The sequence below is a fragment of the Rattus norvegicus genome, chromosome 2, assembly GCF_036323735.1.
Source record: "Rattus norvegicus strain BN/NHsdMcwi chromosome 2, GRCr8, whole genome shotgun sequence".
NCBI classification, from domain to species: domain Eukaryota; kingdom Metazoa; phylum Chordata; class Mammalia; order Rodentia; family Muridae; genus Rattus; species Rattus norvegicus.
This window is the reverse complement of record NC_086020.1, coordinates 195,454,573-195,480,188: the sequence shown is the minus strand read 5'-3', so window position 1 is coordinate 195,480,188 and position 25,616 is coordinate 195,454,573. Positions and strand designations below refer to the sequence as shown.

The window sequence follows — 25,616 nt, the reverse complement described above, 5'->3', positions numbered from 1 at the left end:
AGACAGATGGCTATGGGGAGCAAGAGGTATCAGAATCAGGAGCAGAAGGGATGACTTATGATCGCTGTCAACATAAGCAGACCCTTGCCATTGGAAATGGCTTTCTTGTTGACTGTGTTGGTTGAAGCCTCAACAAATGTAAAAAGATGAACTGGGAGCTCCAGCCAGGGCTGAGATCTTCCGAGGTGAAAATCATTAGCAAGAACAATTTCTCTCCCTGCATAGTGTTTATCGTCCATGGCCTTGGCTGGGGCTGGTGGATCTCAGTTCCAGAGAGAACCAGTAGGCAGAATCAGGTCAGGCTATGAATGACAGTGGGCAAATCCAAGGCTATTATCACCTGCCCCCTTGCCCCACTGCCTTCCTAAGTTGGCCTGTTCAATTAGCTTAATGACATGGTGGAAGATGGTATTTCCAAACAGTAGAAACAGCTGGGCTGCAATCTCTCTGCTTGCTAGCTTGAAGCATGTCAGGCTGCCTCTGTGGTGGTACAAGGGCCCTGTCAGCATGACACACATTTCGGGGAAATGCTATAATTCACAACTGACACCTCGATCAATGCTCCCAATTTCTAAGCTGTCTTCCCTGGGAAATAGAGAAAGAATCAGCTTCAAACGACCCAGCAGACTGTGGCTAGGATGGATCCCCTCCACTGTCCTCCTGCCAGCTTCTACTGGTCTCTCTGGGCCACTGTTCCATCCCATTGAGCATGGTGGATGAGTACAGCCTCTGAGGTCAGATGTGACCTGAATCCTCCACCATTGAAGCTGCATAGGACCTCAGACTCATTGATTGCTTATTCACACTGACTCTCTAAAATTGGGAACCAGTCAAGTCTTGCTGCTGAAAAGAACTTTAAGAGACAATCCCTAGAGAGAATTCGGGGTCTTGCCCTACATATTGGAAGCCTTCCATAAACTTAGCAGACAGGCTTGGTCGACTCTTCTTGCCTTCTCTCATTCCTGACTTGGTTCTCTTTGGGGCTGCACCTGTCGCCACAGAACACTCCCCTTCAGCCTAGCATCCAGCTGTGTCCGATTCCAGTCGCCTGGGTTTGCTTCTGCATTTCCTTGGGACTCCCTGGGCCTCTTTGCCAGGTTTTATGTCTCCCTGACTCTTTCCTTCCCTATTTCATATTTCCCAATAGCCTTACTCCATTCTTTATGCCACAGAACACTATGGAACCAAAAAGCTTTTAAACCCTGTGCAAAGAATAAACTCCTCCGAATGGCGATTGCCCACAACCTTGGTGAAGCTCAAGCTGTGAAATCCAGATTTTACTACTGTAATTATCCTGCCTGAAGCTATGCCAGCTTGGCTGGGCTGGCAAAACAACGGGCCAGTCAGGATCCAATCACCCCTTTCCCATGGACCATAGAGAAGCTGCCTAGCTTTCAGCTGGGTGCTAAAAATAGGCCTGGGGGGGGGGGGTAGAGCAGCTAAAAATACTCTTTGGCCAAAGGGCCTTCCTGTGCCCCACAGGCTGGAGGCAGAAGGGCTTTAGGAACCCTGGGGTTTACAGCTGTGTGGTCCTTCATGGGCAACATAGAATGGAGAAAACACACAGACAGGCACGAGGGGCAGCTGTAACCAGTAATTTAGGTAACACTTACCAGAAGAGCTGGTCCCAGAAGGTGAGGCTGCAGAGCACACACAGGCAGTGAGCTGTCCACAGCCACCCCCATGGATAGACAAAGAAGGAAGAAAAGTTGGCTACAGGAAGCCTTCTTAAACTTTACTACTCTACTCTGGCCTCCACTGTTCTCTGCGAAAACACAACTTCCTTCACACTTTGCCCATTAATTCTTGGATTCACTTTGCCCCCTGGGAGAAAGATGTTTTACCACAGTCAACCCTGTGTCCATCTGGAGCGCTGTCTACTGTAAAAGGTGAGTTGATGATTGTGTTTGCCGGGTGCTAGCCCAAGGCAATCCTACAGTAGCCTTGCAAGGCCAGTGTATCACTCTTCTCTAAGGACAGATGAGGAACTGAACTCAGGTGGGGCACAGTAACTTCCCCAAAGTTTCTCAGTTAGCCAGTGGCTAGCCTGCATGTGAATCTTATTCTGTCTGGCTGTGGCTCCTCTCTGGCATCCTCTATGGGGAGTGACATTGCTTGTCCTGAAAGTCCACATGATAAGATCTGTCAATTATGTTAGCGATTCTACTGGAAGGGTTGTGATTGGCACCCAGTGGGCAAAGACAAAGGACACTGCCAAAAGTCCTACAATGTTCAACGAATCAACAAGGCTTTTCATTCACAAATGTCAGGAGCACTAACCCACCAACCGGCTTCCTGTAGCCAATCCTCATGTTGCCTTCCTTCTTTGTCTGTCACGGGGCTTGCCATGGCATAGTTCACTGTGTGTGCTCTGTAGCCTCAGATTGTAGCTCTGCTAAAGCCCATGCTTTAGCAGTCAGTGTCTGGTCTCTGTGGGTGTTAACCTGGGTACATCAGAATTACCTGGAGATCTGAGAACATCAGAGAACTGAGTCCTGCCCCCGATATTCTCAAGGATCTCTGGACGTCCTCTCCACCCCTTTTCAGGAGATTCTCATTCAGCTGTCCAGTGCAGCAGGTCAGGAAATATTTTCCAAGAGCAAAATTACAAAGGAGTTTGTGCCAGATTCCTGTCAGCTCTGAAAGCACTCTGACACAAGAAGGCACTTGGAAAAAATTTCCAAATAAAACACACACACACATACACACACACACACACACACACACACACACATACACACACACCTTTATACATGATAACATATACAGTTCATATGCATTCACACATGAATCTTTATGCACATGTGGATGTGTGTGCATACATACATTCGCATGCACACACACACAAACACACACTCACCTTTATACATGCTTGCATGTGTACCCACTTGCATATATGCATGGACCTTTATGATTTATGCACATGTACACACACACATACACACACACACACACACACACACACACACACACACACACACACACGGTACCAAGAGTCCAGGTAGCCTCAAAAGTAAAACTATTATAGTCCATGATTTCCATCCGGTGGTCTCCATCACCAGCAGATCAATCACCCAACAACAGAACACTCACCTGGGCCAGTGGTCAATGAAAGTGTGAGTCAGTGCATCTTGCTCTCAGACCTTTGATAAGAGCACACCACTCCATTAACAGATGGGAGTGTTTGGATTAGTTGTTGAAGTAAGTGGGAACAAATCCGCAGGTGAATTGTCAAGATTAATGTGCATACGGGTCCGCAATTGGAAGGGGACCAGGTAACATCACGCTTGGATAGGGAGAGTCAGGGCAGCAGGAATTGATCCAAGACAAAGGAAAAACAGAGGACAGTGACAAGTACATAGGGGAGTGGTAAGAGTTAATGGACAAGAAACTGAAAACTCCACCTAGCCCATCACCCACTTTGCCCTTTCGTGCCCAGAACCCAGGAAATATTCCAAGCCTAAGCCCCAAAGCATCTGGATGGATGATCCACCCCACACCTTGTCAATAACAGCCCCCCTATTGTTATCAATTTGGTTCAACAGATGTTCGCCTCAGACAGGGAAGACAAATAAGAAACTACTGTAGAAAAAAACAGCCATATGCCCAGAGCATCTCTGCTCCACAGGACGGTTTATTACAGGAGTGACAACTAGAAGAGTGAATGGCATATAGACTAAAACACAGTCTTCCTCCTCCCTTCCTTTCTCTTCCTTCATTCCTGCTGTCCTCTCTGTGACCCCTCCCCAAGTACTCACGATGGCAAGCAAGCCACCACCAAGATGTATTCTCCAGCTGTGTTCCAAAGTTTTGTTTTGAGGTGATCTCACTAAGTCTCCCAGACTGGCCTTGAATTTGTCATCCTCCTGTCTCAGCATCCCTCCTGGGATAGCAGGTTTGGGCCAACAGGCCTGACCTTCTTTCTTTACATGTTTCTCTCTATCCTTGTTTATTTTTACTTCTTGACACCCCCCCTTCTTTTCTTCCTGTTGTCTCCCTTCCTTCCTCTCACCGGTCTTTCCTTCCTTCCTTCTTCTCTCCCTCCCTTCCTCCCTTCCTTCCTTCCCTCCTCCCTTCCTTCCTTCCTTCCCTCCTCCCTTCCCATCTTTGTCTATCCCTACCTGGCTTATTCCATCAGTCCTGTCTGCCAGCCCTCTGAAGACTTGAAAGTCTGGGGACACCGATAGGAAGCATCTTCACCCAGCTGCTGGAGGATCTCAGGCTGAAGGTGAGGTGAGGGGTAGCTTTGCCTTTGTCTCCAGGTCTCAGCAGACAGGCCTGGTAATACAGCAGGACTTACTCACTGAGAACTGTTATTGGATAGAGATAGGTGGCTCCCAGAACCAAGAATAAAACAAGTTTAAACTCACAGGAAAAAGATTTCCTTAACTGTCAGCTCCCAGGCAACCCTGACAGATGCAAAATTGGTGTAGAAACCGGAACATAGCAAAATCTCCTGGGGGTGAGGGTGGGGGTCCCGCTTGCTGTCAAATTTCTACGGTGAACCAGCCTGCAAAGCAAAAACATACTGAGTGAATACAGGAACTGTCCCTATCAATGGAAAGGAAGGGGGCAGGCTGTCTTCTGATGGCATACTTTGCAGCCTACCCTCTGTGTTCTCACGCTTGCTGCTTTATGCACCCTTAATCCATAGAGTGATGCTCAGACTTATAAATGCAAAGCTCCTCAACACGTCTGATTCCTGTGTAACTGGTCAGCCCTAAAGCTCAGTAGGCTTCATCTCCCTGCCTTTAGTTTCCAACCTCCATAGCCTCAGGTCATGCATGAGCCAAGCATGGATTCAATCCAGGCCAGGCATGCATGTAACAAGTATTTATTAAACTGTTAGTAATACAAATCAGTGTTAGCCAATGAGAATACAATGAGAACATAACAGAGACAATCATTTTTCATCTAACTGCATCCTCTATTCAGAGAATGACAGTCATTAGATTTTGATAACATGATAAAATTCAACTGTGGCAATTGAGTATACTGGACAACAGTCACAGGACAGGATGCTAAGCGTTTGCTGAAGCTGACCTGATCAAGAAAATTTCCCTTACAAAAGTGGTAATTTAGCTGAGAGCAGTAGAACAGGCAGAGGGTGAAGATTGTGGGATGGAAGGGAAAATTTTTCTGCCTTTCTAGAGATCTGGCACTTGAGGAAATTTGTTAGTTTAAAGAATATGAAGCTAAGACATCCACAGAGCACATGTCACCAGCACACGACACCAACATGTGTCATCAACACTTGGCAATAGTAGCACCCTTCGTGAGAGTGTACCTGGATACTTTGTTTATGCTGGGCTTGTCTTGTGTGGCTTTGACTAAAGCCAGTTTTACAGAAGTGGGGAAAGGAAAAATATGCCAAAAACCAAGGTTGGGTGAGGGGATACGTAAGCTAGCGAAGGATGGGTTAAGGACCTTAAATTCCATTTTAAACTCAAGGGGAATTAAGAATTTTAGGGGATATAGTGGCTTTATCACCTGTGTGGTCTTGGTTTGTTTGTTGTGGAGGGTGTTTCGGGTTTTTTGTTTGTTTGTTTTGTTTTTAAGGTTTCTTCTAGACCAATATATAGAAAGTGGTCAGAATATTAAGAGACAGGACATGCATGTCTCTGAAGAGACAAGTTAAGAAACTATAACATAATCCAGGCAAAAGATAATAGTTTTAACTTGGGCAGGGATGTTCCAGGAAGATAAAGAAAAGAAGAATGATTCTGAGAGATTTAGGGGAGAAAATCCATAAATTTGATAATGGACTAGATACGGGGACTGAAGTGGGGATGGTGTGACGGATGATAACAGAGCACTCACTCCTGACATGTGGAGCACTGCGGTGCCATCCAACTAGACATCATGGGGATGACGGTGAGAGGAAGAGCACACACTGATTTGCACACTCTGGAACCAATGGAAAAGGATACATTAAATAAGCCATTTATAAATCTTGAGCTTAGAGGACAGGGCTGAACTGTTTTCTTAAAATTGGCATCACTAATATAGTCACCAAAACAGGGGAAATGGAGAAGCCATTTGGGATGTTGTATGGAATAAGAGCAGGGAGTAGAAATAGATAATCTTCAAATGATTGGAGGAGTGTCAATGAAGGCTAACTGTGAGGCATCAGATTTTCTTTGCCTAGGGCTTCTAGTTAGATCCAGAGTTAGCATTCGTTGGTATTAAGCATCAGCACTGAGGGAGAATGGGAATGTGGGCTGGAGACCATTCCTGGTAGCCTATGGTGGAAAGGTAGTCTTCAGCAGCAATGGAGGTGGCAGAAGGCTCTTTCTTGATGGGAAGCATGAAGCTAGAGAAGGAGAGCCATGTACTGAAGGCAGGGGTCTGACTGGCCTGGGCAGGGAGACTGTGGAGCTGGAAGAATGAGATGAAGAAGTTAGACCCACTACCAGCACTGTGTGCTGAGAACTGCACCCATTCTGACAGCTGACCTTCATAGCACCTCTCAAAGACAAGAAGCGAGAACACAGAAGCTTAGGCCTTCCCAAGGTCACAATGCAAGTTCACATTAGCTCATCCTTCCAGTGTTATGTGAAGGACGATGAGAGCACAGAAGAACGTAGGGAAGAGAAGAGAGTGGTGCACTCTGATATACAGAGAAAGATAACGACGTCCGTTAAGACACTAATTCACAGATTAAAGTGTCTCCCAAGAAGGAGGGATGGACGGAGGGGGAGCTGGATGAGGAAAAGCCTATATCAATAGCTCTTCCCAGTGAGAAATGGCAGTATCTCTTGGTCCTCCTTTATCATTCAGGAATGAGGAAGATGAAGAAGTGAGGATTGGGACAAAATGATGTCTGGACAAACAAGGAAATCCTTGCAAAACATGAGCTGATTTGCTTGACCCTGAACTCTCAGTGTCCGTGTATCTCCTCACACCCTGGGCCTTGCAAACTTCTGCCTCTCGCTCATTTGTGGGATTATGAGAAAGGGAAGGGATTGGTTTGGGACAAGGAAGCTGATGAAACCCACAAAAGTTCCTACAAGCTAGGCCTGAGCCTAAGAGAAGCACAAAGAGAAGGATACAGAACACCCGTGAGATGCTCTTGGCAATGGGGCTTGGAAACTGGTCTGACCAGAGAGAAGTTGAGCCTGGAATGTGGGATAGTTTGCATGTACAGGTGATTGGGGGCGGGGGAAGCGTCATTGAATATTGAACATTCTAGAATGGAGGAACTTGCTGGGAATGGAAAACTAAGTCCCAGAACACAGAAGGAGGAGACTGAGTTCGTTGGACCTGGGAAGGGAGTAGAACTCAGTGTGAAGAAGAGCTGGACATCAAACACACCGGGAGTCCCAGCTCATCCACCGCACAACTGCTTGTCTGAAGTGATGAGCCAGGGACATCTGCTTCCCAAAAAAGATTGCCTCCCCAGTGACTGTGAGGAAGGCATCCACAGAGGGGCTGTGCTGGCTGCAGTGGGTGATGAATGCACGCAATCAGGCGAGCAGCTTGCAAACATTTCTGTCAGATAGAGAACCCTGTCATCTCATTCCCAATTTTATTTCGTTCTCTTTCACCTCGTATTTCAGTTAATGGGAGCTGTCAAGGAGACACTTTGGTCCTTTCCCCTCCTCCTACAGCAGCTTATGCAGTCTGACAGCCTGAGAGATTTTTTTTTCCTGAAGACCTGCATAAAATAAATTGTTAAACTTTCCCCGGGGATTTATATATCTGTGTGTACTTCTGTGTATGAAGGTCTGTTTGTGCTCACCTAACATCACATGTGTGCATGTGTGCATGCGTGCATGCGTGCTTGTGTGTGTGCGTGTCTAGAGAGCATGTGTATGATGAGGCTGAAGCAACCTTAATGCAAAGCTGGATGTATAGGTGTGTGACTCTATGGTTTAGTATCCTGTGTGACCAAAGCCCCAGTAGTACCCCTATAACATGGGTATTGCAAGATGGACCCTTCATCCTACCATAGTTGTCATGAGCTTCATGATACAAGAAACATAAATACCCCTTATGAGCCACACATACCATTGGTGGATACATCTAGTGTCAGCATCTATCTGCGTGCCGCCATTGTTGATACCTTAGCTCCCTAAGGCTTGGTGTGTTCAGAACTACTCTCCTGACTCCTGACTCCTGAGCTCAGGCTCCCTGACTGCTGTCCCTGCCCCTGCTCACAAGCTGCCAAGCATTACCAGAGAGCCGGCAAACACTTAAATCCCCAGGCTTACTTGCCCATGCATTCAACAAACATTTATTGAGTATTTACCGTGGGTGAAACTCTGTGCTGACCTCAGGGGACTCCGAGTTTAATAAAACAGATGCCATGCACACAGAAAGCTTTCGGACAAACTTTGAGTATAATATACGGGGTATTACAGTAGATCCAGCCCCAGGCATCATGGCAACTGACCCTCTGGACTTGCAAACCAACCGCTCCTCATCTTCTCTTCCAATATTTTGCCACATTCTTCAAGTTGCTCACACTTTCAGAGTCACCTTCTTTGACACTTGACCCCGTGGCCTCTGGGCTAATGTCACTTACTGCTCACCCTCATGACACCAGGTGTATGACAAGGTCTCAATTGCCCTGGCTTTACCGGCCCTCCATGAATAACTTTTTCATACTCCTCCCACATGCCATCCGACCAAAGCTGTGCATCAGTCTTGAACAGACACACTTCCTTCCCACTTCCCCATCTTTACTCGCTGGCCTTCTTTGTTCCTGGAAAGTCTTACCTGACTCTACACCACATCCCATTGCTTGATACGGAGTCATACATGCACTTGGAGTCCTAGCTAAGATGCTGCTACCTCAGAATGCCCTCTAGAATCCTATATCCCACACAGGAAAAAAAATGTTATCTTCTCTGTTGGAACAGGTAACAACAAAACTCATTCATAGATAAATGGGACTCCTTTCATGCCACAACAATTATATTTGCTATTAGAATTGATGAAAGGTTGGATGTAGAAGACTGAGGTTCTCATAAAAAATCATTGTCCATATAAGATACAGTCTGCCAACATCCTGTCATGGGACAGGGCAGGACCTCAGAGAGCCCTACCTTCCTCCTGAGGATTTAGACACTGTTAGTGGTTGAGAGGGAAGGAGTGGGTATTTTCTTTGGTTGAGGTTCATGTGCTCCATAAATAATCCAGTGAAACTCTCTGGGTCACACACACAAGAACATGAAAGTAGGAAGAGATTAGCAACATGGGAGGGGAACAAGAATGGGCAATAGGGGCGATGTGATGAAGTGCATTGTATACATGTATCATAGTAAAACCAATTATTATGTATAATTTACATACACCAATAAGACATTTTTTAAACTGCACATGTCCTTGTAGACTTAATGCATGGCAGAATAAGATTATATCCACTTCCTCCAAAAAATTTCAACTAAAATGACTGAAAAGTATTAATAAAATCGAAGCCCATGGCGGCAGAGAAGGCTCAGTGTGCAGTGTTAGCTGTGCAAGCATGAGGACCTGACTTTGGGTTCCTGGGACAGTGAGCAGCTCTATCCCAGCACTTCCCAGTGAGACAGGAGTCTGAGACAAGGGAATCTTCGGAAGTCCATGAGCCAGCTAGGGTGGCTGGCACACATAGTTACAAACAAGAGATGCTGACTCTAATAAGGTGGAAGGCAAGGTCCAGCACTCAAGGCTATCTGCTAATTTCCACATACATGCTATAACATGCATATGCTGACACTCATGCACATACACATGCAAGCATATACACATGTACACAGACAGAGAGAGAGAGAGAGAGAGAGAGAGAGAGAGAGAGAGAGAGATCAAACCATGGAAGCAAAGATCATAGTGAATGTTAGAGCCTGGAATGTAGAAGGCATAGCTTTGACTTAGGTGGGTGGAGAACCCTAGATTCCTGGGGTGAGGAAGTGTGAATGAGGTGCAAACTCATCCCACCTGTACTGAAGGCCTCTCATGCATCACCTCAGATCCACTTAAGGCCTTTTGCCACTTCCCCATTACCATGTGTAGCACCATAGCCCACTGAGCCTGGGATCCAAATAAGTTCATGCAGTTGCAAAATAAGAGCACTTCCTCTTAGGTCTGCACCACTGATCTACAGCTTCCCTGTGGTGGGGAATGGGAAACAATATTGTGGGACATGCTTGGTGTCCATCAGAAGCAATCTAAAATACAGAAACTTTGACCCGAGGAAGCAAGGCGTAGTAAGTAACTTTTTTCTGTTTTCTGCCCATGTGTAGAGCATACCAAAGAATGGTCATTTGTATCTGGAAATCAGTCCTACAAGACTAATGATCAGTGGTTCTGAAGCCAAATGATAGCCAGTAGAGAAACAGAGTTCTGTGTTGCCTCATTGCAACCCATGGCTACTCTGAGTGTAGTATTTCCCTCACTCTTGTTTCTGGGCATTAGTAAGATCAGTTCATAAGGACAAGTGTTTTCTGAAGAAACCAAGCTGAGCCATCGGCACAAAATCACAAAAAAAGATCAAAGAAAAGATGGCTTCCACAGGTTTCAGAGGGATATTTTTAAATCTAGGAAGCCTAGCTACCCATATCGACTTCCAGTCTTAAGATAACATGAAATTACACCTCTATGACTCTGTCCAAGCCTTGAGTAGAGTTAATTCTTGAGACGACTTTGAGACTTTAAATTTGGGGGACATCAGCCATAATTGAGAGCAGAACTAAGTCACCTCACTAAAAACATTTGAGATGATTTTTTTAGATAATGGAAAATGGAGTCCAAGTAAGCATCAACAATGAGACAGAGGGAAAGGGGCATAAAACAGAAAAAAAAAACCCTATAATTTTCCAAAAGAGAAGGCTGGTATGAAAAATCTAAATAGCACAGAAGAATGTTTATAAGTTGAAATGTGACAGAAGTACAAGTTTTAAAATATTTGAAGGAAAAAGAAATGAAAGTACACATAGTTACAAGAACAGAATGTAAAGAAAACTTTTTTGACCAAGGAATCATCTATAGGCTGTATCCAGCTAGGAGAATTCCAAAGGAAAAATGAAGGAACACAATATATGCCCCAGGGATGGCTTTGCACTTGTTTGTTTATTTTGTGCAGGTGTGGGTGGGTGAGTAAGCACACACAAGCCCTAATATGTGCTTCAAGTCAGAGGACAATTTGTGGGAGTCAGTTCCCTCCTGCTACCATTTGAATCTCAGGGACCGAACTCAGGTTGTCGTGTCTGACAGTATATACTTTACCTGCTGAACCATCTTTCTAGCTTGAATTATTTTTAAAAACCCATAGCAAGGTGTGATTGTAAAGTTTTGAGCAACATGAATAAAGAAGAGAAATACATTAAATATTAGCTATCAAAATGGCATTAGATTTGGATCAGAAATATCAGAACTAAAGACACTAAACTAATACTACTAAACCTCTGAAAGGAAGAAGTCACTTTGAATTTAGAATTCAATACCTAGCCAAACTTTCCCTTTCTCTGACATTTCCAGTGAGATCTAAAAATCCACCAGCCATCAACTTTTCAAAAGAACCTCCACCAGAGTGAAAAAGAAAGTGAGTAAATTCATAATAAAAATATAAACAAAAAATAAAATGCTGCTATCCCAACAAACAGGAATCTAACACAGCTGAGAGTGTGATGTCTCAGGTTATGATAAGGGAGCATCCACGGCCAAGGACATGTACTGAACTCAAGAGAGTAGAGTCCAAGGAGCTCAAACTGAATGGGGGATCTTGTAGATCTTGACCTAGAAATGGCTGATCAGGCCAGACAGATTGTCTTAGGTGTGCAGCTGTACGAGAACAGTTGCATCGCTTTGTTTAGGAGTCTGAAGAAATGTACATATGCTACATATTAAACAAACAACTGAAACCAGAAGGGATTGAACGGAAAGAAAGGATAGTTAAGAACAGAGAAAAAATCATTGAGTGATGTAACTGAAGTGTTAATGTTCACATAGTAACAATAACAGGTACACTAATCAAAAGCCACTCAGTGATGCTATTGGGAAGAAGGGAAAAGGAAATACTTCTGATGGGAGAGATGGAAAGAAGTAGGCATTGAAGGAACTAAGTTTTCCTCTTTGGCATTAGGAAGTCAACAGTCAGGAGCCAACGTTTTAGAATCCAATATTATACATGTATGTCATTTATCGAGTAGGAAGGACTGGTTAAAATAAACAGAAGAAAACGGGGGCTTGTTGGAACTGTTGTATAGGTCCAACACGAAGAGAGGAAGCAAATGCCCTTTTCTATTATTTGATTTTTGTTCATTTTTATTTTCTTAAAGATTAAAAAGAATTACGTGTGTCTGTGTGTGGATATGTATATGTAAGTACAGATGCCCACAGAGTCAAGAACAGGTCATTAGATCCCCTGGAGCTGGAATTAGAGGGACCATGAGTCACAGGTGTGGGAGCTGGGAACTGAACCCTCGTCGTCTGCAAAAGCAGTACATACTCTTAACTACTGAGCCCTCTCTCCAACCCCTCCGTTGTTTGAATTTTAAGACTGTGTACATTGTTACTGTGGTTAGAACTGTGTATGTGTAGGAGGCAATCACTGTGATATCTTCCAATTAGAATATGTTTATTGTCTCAGAATTCAAGCCAAGGAAAACAATGGTTAAGCATGCATTCTTTCTAAAGGTGCTGAGAAGTATCTCACACTCAGGGTACAGGAGAAAACAAAAAAATTCAATTCGTGCTCCTAGCAGCCACATCGATCTCACTTGTGATGGAGGACCAGAGATTAATCAAGAGGATATTCGATGGTAGGATACACTGGGATTTGTTTGCTCCACAAAATGTCCTGGCTCAAATGCCCCCACCTCCATCTTGGAGAAAGTGTATACTGATGTAAGGGAGATAAGGAAGTTTTTTACAGCATTGGGGCGAAGCAGAGAGAGTGTCACTGGAGGTGTGCTCTGCCTACGGAGTGAGAGGTCATAGAGCCAGAAGAATGGGAGAGTTGTAGCTCGCCAGAGCCTCCCAGTGTCTCAGTCATTTCCCTAGGGTTATCAGCTCTCTGAACAGGAGGTGGATGAATGCTTTCTTGAGGACAGCCCAAGGAGGGTGCTATCAGCAGAGAGTCTAAGGAGGGAAGTTTGGAGGCCACATCAGAAGCCCAGTGGTGGAAATACGCCAGAAAGAATTTTTTTAAAGCCCACAAAAACATATCATGAGGGAAAGAGGCAGCAATTCAGCATCTGGAAAAGTCCTTCTCATTTCTTTCCCACCTCAGCCCTGCAGGAGCTCCAGGCAGTTGCCTGTAGCTAAGATGGGATGGAAAAGGAGCTTAAAGAAATTAACAACCACGTTTACCCCACAGCAGGTTACTGAGCACCAGCAGAGCCTGAGTTGGAAAGAAAGAGAAAAGCTTAAATTGGATGTGAAATGAAAGTATTGATTTAGATCCACCTGGCCTTTTTAATACCTGTAAGTAAAACTAATATCTGAAAGTGACTGGGGAAAGCTATGGAACCTGGCTAGGGGCAGCAATGGTGACCCAACAGCAGGTTTGAAAAACAACTTGGTTTTTAATTATGAATAGGGGTTTGGGGTGTTTTATGTGTATGTGTATTATGTGTATCCACGTATGTGTGTGTAAATATTCATATGTGTGTGCACTCAGGCACATGCGCCATGGCATGTGCATGGTCTGAGTTTAACTTTAGGTATTGTCTTTGCCTGAGACAAGCCCTTTCTGTCTGCTCTTGCTCACCTCGGCATATGCCAGATTAGCTGACCTATGAGCTACAGGGGTTTCCTGTTTCCCTGTGGGAACACTGGGATTATAGATGAATGCTACTCTACCAGGTTTTACATGGGTTCTGAGTATTTGAACTCAGGTCCTCAAACTTAGACAACAAGCACTTTCCTCACTGAGCTGTCTCCCTGGGGTATATGACTTTTTCAAAGGAAGGAGACTAACACATTGAGATCTACTGTATAATTGTGATATGCACATAGATGATCAAATTTAATATTTCTGTTACTTTTGTTTCCTGTTGCTGCGATAAAAATGTGCTAAAGAAAAGCAACTTAAGAAAGACTTTTTTTTCTAACCTGCAGTGGCAGGTTATGGTTCAGCATTGTGGGAAACTCAAGGCAGCTGGCTACTCTACATTTGGATTCAGGAAATGGAGAGCATAGGAAGCATCCACGTTTGTAATTATATCACTTTCTCCTCTCCAGGACCCTCCAGCCTAGAGAACTGTGCTACTCACAGTACTTTTCCCCACTCCAATTACCATAAACAAAGATAAATTCCCACAGACATGCCCTCAGGCCAGTCTGACCAAGACGAAGAATCCTTCACTGAAACTCTCTTCCAGGTGATTTCTAGATTGCATCAAGGACAACAATTAAAATGAACCATCTCGACTCCCAACCACCTTTCAGAGTAGTGGTTAGAATTTCTGCTCTGTAAATCAGAAGGATGGAACTCGGCGGGGAGGTGGGTTTCAAGTCGCACAGCTAGCAGGTATTGAGACAGGAATCTGATGTGGGCCATCCCCAGAGACCATTCAAATCTCAGGCGAAGTGATTCAGAGCTCGTCTTCTGTTGTTAAACAGATGGTCCTCAAACCCAGCAAGTCAGCAACTGACCTCACCGATCACATTGTTTCTTCTCCGTTAGCCTGGTCTATAAGATAATAAAGCAGTAGTCAGCAGCCTTCTGGCAAGCATTGAGTTTCATACGGAGAATGAATGAAGGTACTTTGCCTATCACAGAATGAACGCTCAATGAACAGTACCTAGTACTATCATTAAGCTACATTGCACTGTGAGTAAGAAAGGACAAAATGAAGGGACGACTCAGAGCTGCCTGGAATACTACAAACACTCGGTGACTGTCAGAATGTAAGGCTGGGTTTCTTTTCTCCTGAAATAATGCACATTCTTTTTTTTTTTTTTTTTGGTTCTTTTTTTTGGAGCTGGGGACCGAACCCAGGGAATAATGCACATTCTTAAATGGAATGCATCGCACTGTCTTGTAATAGTACAGGTGTTTTGTAAGAACCGAATGGAAACGTTGGCTTTGGGAAGTTATTTGCTTTTTCAATATTTTATTTCTCAATAGACTGCAAGCACATTGAAAGGTAGGGGTTGCAGTTGTACTTCTTTTACTAAGTTTATTTTTCTGTGTTCAAGAAATGTATGAGGCTGGAGGTGGAGCTCAGGGCTGGAGCTCTTGCCTGGCATTCATGAAGCCCTTAGTCCTATCTCCAGCAAAGAAAGAAAGAAAGAAAGAAAGAAAGAAAGAAAGAAAGAAAGAAAGAAAGAAAGAAAGAGAGGGGGAAGGAGAGAGAGAGGAGGGAGGGAGAGAGGGAGGAAGAGGGAGGGGAGAAGAAAAGAGAGGGAGAGAGGGAAAGGGAAGAGGAGAGAGGGAGAGAGGGAAAGGGAAGAGGAGAGAGGGAGAGGGAGGAAGTGGAAGTGCAGGGAGACATTAGTTTCTGTAGGGCATGGGTAAAGCACTGCATAATATCTATAAAGGGAACCAGAGATGGTTAGAAGTGGTATTCTGTCCTCAGAAGTTTTCCATCAATGTTAGTTACCCCTTTTATTTGTCTATTTTTTTAAATTAATGTGTATGTATGTATGTATGTATGTATGTATGTATGTATACATACCTTTGTGACTTTATATGCACCGCATGCCTTCCTGGTGCTCACCAAAGCCAGAAGGTATGAAGTGGTTGCTAAGAACTGAACCCAAGCACATTGGAAAAACAGAAAGTGCCCTGACCACTGAGCTGTCGCTGCACCCCCTTTGTTAGTTACCTTTATCATCGTTGTGACGAAACACCCAACAGAAACGTCAGGGGTATCTTATTTAGGGTTTTCATTGTTGTGATGAAACGCCACAGCCAAAGCGACTTAGGAAGGAAAGGGTTTATTTTGCTCACAGTCCATCATCAAAAGCAGCGAGGGCGCGTACTCTTAGGGCAGAAACGTGCAGAGGTCATGGAGGGTGGCTTGGTCTCTACGGCTTGCTCCACCTACCTTCTTATAAAACCCAGGACCACCAACCCAGGGATGGCACCATCCACAGTGGGCTGGGCCCTCCCCCATTGATCACTAACTAAAACAATGCCTTACAGCTGGATCTTATGGAGGGATTTTCTCAACTGAGGTTCCCTATCTGACCACTCTAGCTTTGTGTCAAGTTGACATAAAACTAGCCAGTACACGGGGGAACAAGGAGTTGTTGTTGTTGCTGTTGTTTTGCTTTTGCTTTTTATTTTTTGTTTTTGTTTGTTTTGCTGTTTTTTTTGTTTGTTTGTGGCTTTTGTTTTTTGGATTTGTTTTGTTTTGTTTCTTTGGCTCATGGTTGGAAAGATTTCAGTCCACAGTCCTTGACTCCTTTGATTCCGGACCATGGTGAAGGAGAAGAGCGTCAGCACAGTGAGAGCATGCGGAGGAGAAGGCTATTTGTCTCACAGAGACTGTAAGCGAAGGGGAGATCAGGCTGGAAAACATGTCTAGCTCTCAAAGTTATAGCCCCTCCCACTTCCAATGGTCCACATCCTTCAGCTAGGCTACAATCTCTCAAAATAGCACTACCAGCTTGGGGGAGGGATGCTAAACATTCAACACACTAGCCTTCAGGAAACATTTCAGATTAAAACTGTAGCAGAGGATAACAAAGCTGAAGCCAGTGTCAAAAATAGGGACAAATCCTCGAGGGTCAGCATGTGATCATTTGTACAGCCCCTCCTCACAGGGGGAACACACCCCAAGAGCCCATAGAATCTAAATTAAACATGGGGCTGGAGAGATAGCTTAGGGTTAAGAGGTTAGGATTCCTTCCGGAGGCCCTGAGTTCAATTCCCAGCACCCACAGTGTAGCTCACAACCATCTATACCTCTAGTCCTATGGAATCCAATGGATAATCTCTTCTGGTGTGCAGATATACATGTAGACAGAATATCCATGCACATTAAATAAATAAACCGTAATTAAACAGAGGTTCTTATGACTGTGAGAGTTTTGTACAAGATAAGAAAGAGGCTAGATGGACTGACCACACATTTTCAGGCATTGAGTATGATGGTGTGGTGGGGGAATGGCAGGTTAAGCACTCTGTCGTTGGTTGTCTGTGAAGTCTGTGATTTCAGCATGCCTTTTGCCAATGATCCTGGATACACTAGAGATGTTTACTGACCTCAATCAACAGTCTGATGGTGATTTGACCAGGTCATCTTCTAAATTCCAAACAGACAAAAGCTCTAGAAAGGTCTTTCACAACTGTAGCACAGAGAAAAAGTGGGGAGAAGTGGAAAGTTGGGAAGACTTTGCTCCAACTGCAGCAGATTACACTTCTTCCTTCTCCAAGCTTCCTTTTGTGCCCTCGCCCTGGTAGAAAATAGAGCATGTGTGGTTCACACTGTTTTCTCCCATTCTAGAAGCTCCAGGATTCTAGGACACAGAAGTGTAACCACATAAATACATGCATATACATACACACACACACACACACACACACACACACACACACACACACCTCTAACATGCTTCTACTGGTGAGACCAATAACCTCAAGGACACCTCCTTCCTTTCAGCTACCCACACAGCATTGGAATGGATAAATTGTGGGAACATTAGTCTTCCTTCCTCAGCACACCTCACCATCATCAAAGGATTCTCCATCTTGGAAATTCTGCATTGGCAGTGCCCACTGACTGACATGCTAACCAACCAGGGAAGGCTCTTGAATAGGAGCCAATCTTTGCTGAGTGGAGAGTGGATGGCACAAAAATGTCTAGCAGGAGCGAGAGGAGCTAACTCCAAGCAGAGACAAGGACTCATGACACAGAAGGCTGTCCTTTAATGTTTGGCTAAATTTCACTCGGTTCCAACTGCACAGACCACCCACCATGTTCTAAGCATTGTTTTTAGCATGAAGGAGAAACAACGGATATAACTCTACCCAGAGTAGCCACTAACTTACTGGCTGCTACCCAGGAATCAAGTGGTAAGGAAGCAAACAAGTTGGAAGTGCTATAATGGGATAATGTTCTAGGGGCGAACCACATAGGGAAGGAGCCATCAAACCCAGGGAGGAGGTTAAGGTCAACATGGAAAGTTTCATAGATGTAGTGGCATGAAGGCTAGATCACAAAGCTTAGAACTAGGGTACATCTGTGCCAGCACTTGAAGAAAAATGGATGTTTGTGGTTGAAACTATACAGGAATGCCATCCAAGTCCAAATTATTTCCCCTGTGGAGAGGGAACTGTTGGTGCTCGTGACTTTTCTAGAGACATGGGGCAGTAGAAACTTCTCTAGAGATAGTATGGCAAGAAATGTAGACTGGGTCTGAGTTTGTGTACCAGGCTCAACATCTTCCAGCCAAACGGCCTTAGAGGAGCATTCCGCCTCATCAGCCTCAGGTTTTTTAAGGTGCCCTCCGCCCTGCCTGATCCTCAGGGTGTCATGAAGACTAGAGGAGATGAGCCTGGTGCACACACTGTGACAGCTGTGTCACTGTAGAAATGAGTCATTGTTATTCTCTGTTTTGGCAGACGCCTTCCTCTCTGCCAGGCTGAGCTTAACAAAGGCCTTTTTTTTTCACTGACACACCAACTGCAAAGCTTCCAGACACATCTCTCGGGACTGCCATGAAGCCTCAGGCCTCCATTCCCAGCTTCAGCCTCCAGTCACAGGAAGTAAAGGTCTCCACAGGGAGAGTAGCAAAGCAAAGGCTTGCCTGGAAACAGGTCGCTTCGGGCCTCGTGGTAATGAGTGTGCGAGCCATGCAGGATTAATAACCACGTAAGAAGGATCTAGCAGTGGTGAGGCTTGGAGCCTTCTTACAAGTATTCACACATGCCTAAGCAGTATGTGTGATATTGAATATACAATAACAAGCCCTGGTCATCCTCTGTAAACTCCTGTGCCTCTTCCTTCTGTCCCTTTTATACTGTAAATCAATGGACATGTAAAAAAATAAGCAGAGGTTCAAAATGGAAGACCCAGATTAGGAATGGCCGAGTCTCTTGATCTTGTCAGAGAAGTGCAGTTTTGGGTGGCTTTGAGGGTTACAGCCTCACATAATGAAAAAGCCCAAGGCTTAAATTCTGAAGGAGTTGACCTCTGCAGGAACAAAAGAAGTGAAATTCGTGAATTTTAGAGAATTGTGAAAATAGCTACTTGGGTTCTCAAAGCCTGGGTTCAAATCTGAGGTCTTCCAGATGACCTGTGGCCAGGAGGCTCATAGCCTCATTTTCTCCTAAGAAAGCAGCTCTTAACCTGTGGGCCATGGGGTCAAATGGCCCTTTCACAAAGGTCACCTAACACCACTGGAAAACACAGATACTTATAGTATGATTCATAACAGTAGCAAAATAACGGTTATAAACTAGCATCAAAAATAATCTTATAGTTGGGGGTTACCACAGTATGAGGAACTGTCTTAAAGGGTCACAGGAGGAGGAAGGCTGGGAAACACTGGCCTGAGGAGCTGTTATGAATGAAGATAAAGTATCAACTGGCTTCTTCAATTTTTTATTAGTGAACATTAATAATAGATATTATCTACAGCTTTCACGGTCCTGTGTTCTCCTTTTAGGTCCTAGTCCATTGCCTTAAGTACCACACTAGACAACCATTCCAAAGCCTTCCTTCAGGGCTGGAGAGATGCTTAAAGGTTAATAATACCAACTGCTCTTCTGGAGGACTTGGGTCCAATTCCCAGCACCCATATGGCAGCTCACTACCATCTATTGCCCCAATCCCAGAGGAATCTGACACCATCTTCCAGCCTCTTTGGGCACTTCATGTGTGTATTACAGATGTGCATTTGAGCAAAACACTAATGCACATAAAATAAAAATAAAATCCCCAAAGGAAAAAGTTAAAGCCTTCATTTTGTGGGCAACAGCTCCTTTTATAAATATAACCCAAATATATAATTTTCATGTTATTAGAAGTAAAGTGGCCATTTTACCACTTTATACTAAAGTGTGAATAAATACTTTTAGTTAGGAGCTGTGCTCCCCTGGGCCTGTTACTCAAGATACATTAATCTCTAATGGAAATGCAAAATGAACTCTAATGGACCCAAGGGAATGAATTACAGGTCAACTGAAATTTTTCCAATGTCCTCAAACACCCTCAACCCAGTCATGTTGTTCTCTGTTTTGTGAAGTCCATAGTGTTTGGTTTTACTATCTAACTCTGTCTGGCTTGAAACTCACCTTGTAAACCAGCTTTGCCTCAAACTCACAGAGATCCACCTGCCTCGACTCCTGAGAGCTGGGATTTAAGGCAAGTGCTACCATGCCTCGCATGTCAAAAGTTCTTAAGTTATTCAGAGCCTTAACTCGGAGCCATTTACAATTTGACCCAGAATTTCCTCCCGATGTTATACTGCTTTAACTCAGTACTTTAGTAAAGTAGAACACCTTATTCGTGGGGCAAGTAGACTGTGCCACCAGACAGAAGAACTGGTAAAGCCGAATGAGCCCAAAGCCTGAAAATCTCAAAATGGAGCACAGCAGGAGTGGGGCTACTCCCTCCCGGTCTCTACCTGCTCTGGAACATGTAACCACAATGCTCCCAGAGGACCATGGCAATCAGCCATGTAACGTAAAAACCTGGACTTCTTCATGCTAACAAGGTATCTATTTAGGCCCCAAATATTCAACCAATGAGCTTCTCTTCCGGCATTCCTTCCCACAAAAGGTATTTAATCCCTGAGTAAGCTGTATTCGTTCACATCCACCATCAAATAAAGCAGTTTGAACAAGCAAGGACAGCTCTTCATCAAGGATCGCAGGCAGGGGCAGAGGGGGAGGGAGGGGAGGAACTAAATCTCTGACAGAAGGTTTCTCTCTTCCATACGCTTGGTTCTGGCTCTGCTGCTCCCCTTCCTGCCTGGTGCTTGGATGCCCAAAGGGAAAGCACAGACTGAGACCCATTCCCAAATCCCAGCAGCACACCAGTGGCTCCTGGTTACACAGGAAACTGGGAACCCCAGCAACTGTCCCAGACTTCACTGTTTCCCACTCCAGAAAAACACAGACTGATTGCATTCTGTCTCCCCAGATCTGCCTGCTGGCACCCATCAGCAGGGAAGCAGACACACTCAGCACCCCCCAACCCCCACCCCCATCCCCTCTCCCTCCTCCCCCACCACCACCCCCTCCCTGGCACTAAGTATTCCTCAGGGCTTACTCTGTGCTTTCTGGTCTCCACACCTCTACTTGTGCTCCTCCATCCGGCGGGAATGCATATACCCTCGGCTCTGCAGCTCGAAGCCCTCAACCTTTAGAAACATTCTGTGATTTCCCACAAGGATGTTCTCCTCCACCATGCCTCTTTTATAGTTCCTTTCCCACAGTTTATCCCTGTGTGCATCCTAACTCAAGAAGGACAAGTTCCTCCAGTACAGCACCATTCATACTTGAATTCCACCGTTTTTGTTCCCAACATAATGAGTTCCTATGGCATATAAACACAGCAGAAACGATGTGGTATTCAGAAATATAATACACTTGATGAAGCCTGTGGTTTCCCTGAGGACAGCCCAAGTGCCTGTTTGAAGCTTGACCCTGATGTAGAGGATTCAGAAAGCAAGGGATAAAGTCTGGGACAAGAGAAACCTGGTTGTTAAGAGCAAGAAGAGATCGCCAAGGGTAAAGTGGGCTGGTTTTGAGGGAGGTATTGTCCTTTCAGAGATCCTGTATGCAAGCAAAGTTATTTCTGAGAGTAGCCAATATGCTCTCAAACACTGGCATGAATTGAAGTATCAGATGGTTTCCCTGGTAACAGGGTAGGGGAAGAGACATCAGGGCATTAGCTGGACACTAGTGTGTAGCATTAGGTATTTAGAATGGATGGAACCGGGCCAGGATTAGAGATAGACAGCAAGCAGGGTGCTTGGAGTCTAAATTTTAAGAAGGCATTGACTCAGGCTCACTCAGGTATAGAATTACCATGTACACAAACCTGAGAGTGCTGCCTCTTTTTTTTTTAAACCTAGAGCCCTTCCTTGTTCTTGTCTTGGTCCTGAAGTAGAAGATTCAGAAAGCAAAGGATAAAAAGAAAGATGGTTAAAAAAACAATTTCTCTTTTTCACAGTGGTGCTTTTTACCAGTCTTACACATGAGCTATGCTACCTCTGCCATTCCCTCCATAACCATTCACCAAAGAACGGGCTCTAACTTCTCCTCACATGACCCAGAGCCTACAAGATGAAATGATGTGAAATCCCTTCCCATTTAAGGGGTGCCACAAGAAAGAGCTTCCATGGTGGGCTGCTAATCACCTCCCCAACTCTGACTTGCACTCTGTGCTCTATGTTTGTCAAGACAGTGCTATTCTGGGTACTCATTGTGGTAACTAATGCAGGGGAGAAGCATGGAGGTTCTAGAAGAAACGTCAGAAGGGAGCAGTTCTAAAATGTCTCTTGGATAGCTTTGTACTGGGATGAAGAGACATCGTTTGGCATCTATTCAAAGAGAGATGAAAGGAGTTTATTTTAAATCTTTCCAACACTACCTCAGCTATGATTGAAGTCTCAACTTCTTTAAATGACATCCACATTCTAAAACACCTATTAAATATGTCTCTAGGACTAAAGGAGAAAAAAGATGTGATGAATGGGAAGCATTCTAGCCCTGTGCCTTCCAAGTGAAAGGTCCCTACACATTCCAGCTCTTTCTAAAATATTGTTTGCTATGCCTTTAAAACTGATACAATCTGATGCAGTCTTAAGTGATATCAGATCTAGGTCATTTTTAAAGCCCAACAAAGGGTCCAGGGGAGGATGCAGTGACTGGTCTTAAATACTACAATTGCAACTGAATCCACAGGTCCCAGGAACACTTGTTTATTGGAAGCACTACTAAGATGTTCAGCTAACATGTGGCCATTAGATTCCTCTAGAACCAAACCAGCCTGCTACAGTGTCCCCACCTATTTTCATCATTAATCCATAAAGGAAAAGCCACCCTCAGGTTCAGTGACTATATGTCTGCAAAACAGTTACATTTGTTACCCTTTTTTTCTTTTAGTTTGACCCACTGAAGATCTAACCACACACAGTAAGGAATGTGCTGGAGAGGGTAGTATGAATGTACACACATGTGCCACCATACCTGTGTGGAATCCAGAAGTCAGTGTTGGGTATCTTCCCCCATCTTCATCGTCTCTTGAAGAACTTGAGGCTTAACCATTTCAGCTAGATTGGCTGACCACAAGCTCCAGGGCTCCTCTGCCTTTGCTTTCCTAGAGTTACAGGCACACACCACCAGACCCAGGTGTCTTACATGGGTGCTGAGGCTGTGAACTCAGGCCTTTATGCTTGCACAGATGGAGCTTTAACGACTGAGGCATATTCCCAGCTCAGGGAGCTGTAATATGATGGTGCAAATCTAATTAGACCTGTACTCCATCCTGGAAAACCCCACTGCTTTGTGTCACTACACAAATGTCCTCAGCACCCATACTTCTTCTCAATGTGACATCCTTGTGCAGGTATGAAGACTAACCAGTTTCCATGGAATCCCCAAAAGGCTTTAGCACCCAACATTCCAGGGTTTTATATCTAAAAACCATGGGTTGTGGTGTATTGTAGCTTGTATTGGGTATGAGAATTATTCCTGAAACATTTCAAATGTCTCAAAGCCTGGGCATCATTCCCACAGATTCTCCTTCAAATCTGGGGACTGAGGCGGGACCAAGTCCCAATGTTTTCAAAAGCTCCAAATGACTCAGGGGTGCAGGCATCACAGAGAGCCCTTGCTTTCACTGTACTTCCCACACTATGTGAGTATCTATCTCATGTGGAGCATTCTCCGAGACACAGGTCTTAGGGCCTGACTTAAGAGACTTTGATTCAGCTGGGTGAGGTGGGAGATAAAAATTTGAATTTATAAATGGACTCCTGATAATGCTAATGCCATCAACTGGGCATCATTCTTTAAGCATGCTCTAAAAGTCACAAGGAATTTTATTTATGTATCAAACCCAATTCGCCTACACTGTCTGCTTATAGGGAATGGTAAATGATATCAAACAGTGCCACTTATTTAGGCCTAATATTTGCCTGACAGTGCGTTATCTCTACCTCTGTCTCTCACTGTCTTTCTCACCCCTCCTCTTTATCTCTCCCTATGCACCTCTGCAATAACAGAATCTTGAAAGTAATTTACCTTTAATTTACAAGGCTATTTCTGAACATTTTTCTGGGTACCTCCAATATGTAACCTATAGTTAGGATTGGGTTGCGCTGGGAGTCCAAGCACTGGGTTCAGCACCACGGACAGCGCCCTCTGGTGCAATTCCAGCCTTCATAGGACAATGAGACCCAGGAAGAATGAGCTGTTACATTCATGAACACTACAGAGCTAAATATATGAAATCCCTCGATGATGCTACAAAGTTGCACAGTGTCATTTGTTTGCTGCTAGCCAGTTGCATGCACAGTAACTTTAATGCTTTAATGCTTCTCCTTCCTCGTCCTTCCTTCTTTTCTTTTCCTTTTCTTCTCATATTCTTCTTTCCATCTTCACTTTCTCCTTCTTTCCTGTTAACAATAACTATTTTGTGTCTTCCAGACTGTGTAAGACTATATCATCAAGAATTGTGGGCCCCAGGGACTGGGGAGGTCCGGTGGGGGTGGGGAAGGGGGACATCCTCTTGAAGGCAGGGGGGAAAAGGAATGGGATTAAGAACTATGGGATGGTGGACTGGGAGGAGGCAATGACTGTACTGTAAAAAAATAAAAGTAATAAAAAATAAAGAATGGTGCCTTGCACTTTGGTAAATGACCAATAAATATTTATTGAATGAAGTATCTAGATGGAAATATACCAGTATCTCCAGCTTATCATGAAACACACCAAAAAGCTTAAGTGACTTAAATTTTTATGGGGAACAAAATCATCTAGCAGGTATGTTAAAATGTTGATTTCTGGGTATGCCTCCAGAGTTCCCATTTATCGGTTCTGTGGTCTGTGGTCCAAGGTGAGAGCTGAGTTGATTCAGTGGATGACTAGAAAGTTGAAGGGGACTAAGAGTACATGCTAGGACAAGAAATTGGGAGAGATTGGAAGCCTGAGAGTAGGCATTGTCTCCCAGGAGGAGCCTCAGCATAACAAGAAAAAATGTATAGCTGTCCTCAGCCACCACAAGGCAACCTTGAACCTATTCCCACGCCTCTGGGTATCCCAAATAAAAGATGTACCTCCTTCCTCTGTGTAGATCCAGGAAAGGAGTCTATTTGTATAAGGTTACATTGCAAACTGCTCAAATTTTTATGGTGCATCTCAAGACCAATTGGAACTACCTCAGTGCCATGCTAAGAATCCAACAAGCAAGCACTCAGGCTGGATAATCTCTCTGGGTTGTTCGGAAGCAAGTACAATTTTCATGACCTCAAATGCCTATTCCAGTCTTCCCTGACAAGAGATATGTGTACAATGACACAAGAATGTGGGTTAAGCATAAGTGACACCTGCTCTGACACCTGCCAAGGACTCTGTGGTACCTTAGTCCTCAAGATCCTCAAGCAACAGCTGGCCAAGAATGTGTGCATTCTGAAGCTCACTGACAGTCTTTAGATTGTAATTCCCGTAGCATATTAGAGGATGGGACAAGAGGTTCAAGGAGGATAGATATGCAGGATGCCTTAGG

General features: G+C 44.4%; 1 long non-coding RNA gene across 1 annotated transcript; it reads left to right on the top strand.

Annotated features, from left to right (window-relative positions):
* The first annotated feature begins 1,458 nt into the window (after positions 1 to 1,458).
* Positions 1,459 to 7,703, top strand: LOC102548417 (uncharacterized). The gene is made up of 3 exons (XR_351927.5): positions 1,459 to 1,889; positions 4,139 to 4,228; positions 6,781 to 7,703. It is a non-coding gene; the product is annotated as an uncharacterized LOC102548417 (long non-coding RNA).
* The last annotated feature ends 17,913 nt before the right edge of the window (positions 7,704 to 25,616 follow it).